Consider the following 2,684-nt stretch of genomic DNA (forward strand, 5'->3'; position numbering starts at 1 on the left):
TCGGCAAAATTATTTTGCAGCGTCCTCCTATGTAAACGGACTCTGCCTTAACACGATTCCTGCAATTAGTACTTTATTTTCAGCTCGATTCTCACGTTGAATATGCAAGCATGATTAATGCTTTCAAAATCTATAAATTTCTATATGGTTTGTTTCGTCATATTCAAAATTTCTAAATTTATTTGCATCGTATTTCTTTCTTTCTTTCTTACGCATCTTCAGTCCAAAATTATTATGTCAATTTGTTTAAAATTATCCTTGATCTGAAATTTCATCTTCCAAATGGCTACTATCAAATTTGTAAGTTTGTAGCAACAATGGAGACAATCAAGAATAAAAACATTTTGACACATATATATTTGGTTGTAATTGCGAAAGAGAAATGAAGTATGACCCATGACGGTGGTTGGCATCGTGGGGGTGATGACAACCAATATGTCGGATTGTTTAAACAGTGTGTTAAATAGAGCTCGTAGAATTCTTATATATTTAATAGTACACTTGACCCTTCTGACGTGCGTATAATAAATGAACGTATGACAATAAGTAGTTGTATGATTCAGGAAAATTACCTATAATCAGATTATGCATGTCGCAAGTATGAGGAATGAGCGAGAAAATCTAGTAAACATTGTGTTGCCAAAAATATGATGTACGACAGTAAACTGTTTCGGTAGCGATTGGAGGAAGACCAAGTTGTGGCCAACAAACGCAGATGATGAAATTATCAACCAGCGATTGTTCACGTGGTAAATAGATGATTTTTGGCACCCCAAATGGTATACGTTAGATCCTACAACACTTATGCAGCCGTGGTACAACATGTCTGAGTACCTAGCAATGGATGAGGGAAGATTTCAACCTCTTGCAGATGAACGATACTGGAATCCACCCAAGTTTGAGTTGCACCACAACCTGGTTAGAAGTGAAGAAGAAGAGTTGGTAGGCACATAACAACTCGATTGAGAAATGAGATGGATAGGTAGGTAGTTTGAGAGATACATATTAACTAAACACATTTTCCACCTATAATTTAACAAATATGATTACATATTAAAAAATTTAAAAATAGATAGATTATATTAGGACAATAAATTTCAAATATTACCATTTTCAAATATGACCATTTAGAACTCGAACAATCATGAGTCAGTGAATATGTGCAACTACTAAACACAGTTTTACATGCCATATTTGCTAATAATAATAAACACGTTTAAAAGATATATGTTGTATTAAATAATGAAAATAAATTATTAATATCTGCATGATATATAAAGGTCCAGATATTGTAGATTTTCGTATATGTGTCACATTGCACAACTCGCAGTATAGAAATTCTAAAAATGTACTTCCCCAATTATAAGATTTTACATGATTAATATCATGCAACATTTGCAAAAATATGAGTTTAGCCGACCTTCTTTGATAATCTGGGAACAATATTCCTCTAATAATCATCAATGTTACACGGCGGGTATAATTCATGACATCTACTTTCGAACTGTTATCTTCGATAAGTGTAAAAAAATGCAGAAGTCATGTAGTGTAGTCATAGAAAAATGACCACTTTTAAAATGCGATGATGATGGCATGAATCTTAACAAGTCAAGACTCGAAAATCTTATTGGAAAACATCATGAAATCCCTTATGATTTTAGTATACAATGACATAATTGTGTGAATAATTTCCAACATATAGCATCCAAATATCATCCAAAAGATTGTCTGATCGCTTAACTCTTACAATAGCATCAATAGTTTCGGGAAAAAAAATTTATGACATATGTATCGCTTGTAAGAAGAGAACACCGAAATCTTCTAGACATCAATTTTCTATCCTTCTAAAATAAATTGTTAAAATAGTAAATTAGTACAAAATATTTTAATAAGAAATGAAATAATAGATAAAAATAATAAAACTTAAAAAATTATTAAATATAAATTAAAAAATAATATAATACTTAATATAACTAAACAATAAAACATTCCGTTTTCACTTTTCAAATGAACGAATACTTTTTTTTCATTTGATTATTTTTCTCTTCATATGCAAATATTGAAATTTTGTTTATAGTAAAGTTTGCTCCAATGTTTAATTGAAGTCCTAATTATTGAACACCACACGTTTAAAATCTGCGGCGTCTGTTTACACCTACAACGACGCGCTGCAGTTGTTGAAATTAATTTTTTAAATAAAATTAATAAAAAAAACCCAATACTTCTTTGAATATAAAGAAGTTGCTCATATGGTGGATGAATAGCCAACTACTACTGCGAAATAATTGAAATTAAATTACTTTTATTAAAGTTACACGCTTTAACTTCTGTTCTAAATGAAGTCGTGGCTTAAGTAATCACCGTATGCACAATTCATCAATCTATCACCGCCGACCCTGGACCTATTCAAGTAGCCTGTATCCTACGAATATTGCAGAAAAATGGATTTTTTAAAATATCGATTGAAGAGTCTATTTCTCGAGTTAATTTTTTGAGACGAATCTACGACTCAGTTCAACTAAAAAAAATATTATTTTTTTGAAAAAATATTATTTTTCATGATATGTATGAATTGGATTGATCTGTCTCAAAGACATAAAAATGTGGATCTATTGTTATATTTGATTTTAAAATCTCATAAGAGGCTATAAGATATATTATGCATTTAGTTAGAGCTCCAAGTT

The sequence above is a fragment of the Primulina tabacum genome, chromosome 16, assembly GCF_025594145.1.
Source record: "Primulina tabacum isolate GXHZ01 chromosome 16, ASM2559414v2, whole genome shotgun sequence".
NCBI lineage: Eukaryota > Viridiplantae > Streptophyta > Magnoliopsida > Lamiales > Gesneriaceae > Primulina > Primulina tabacum.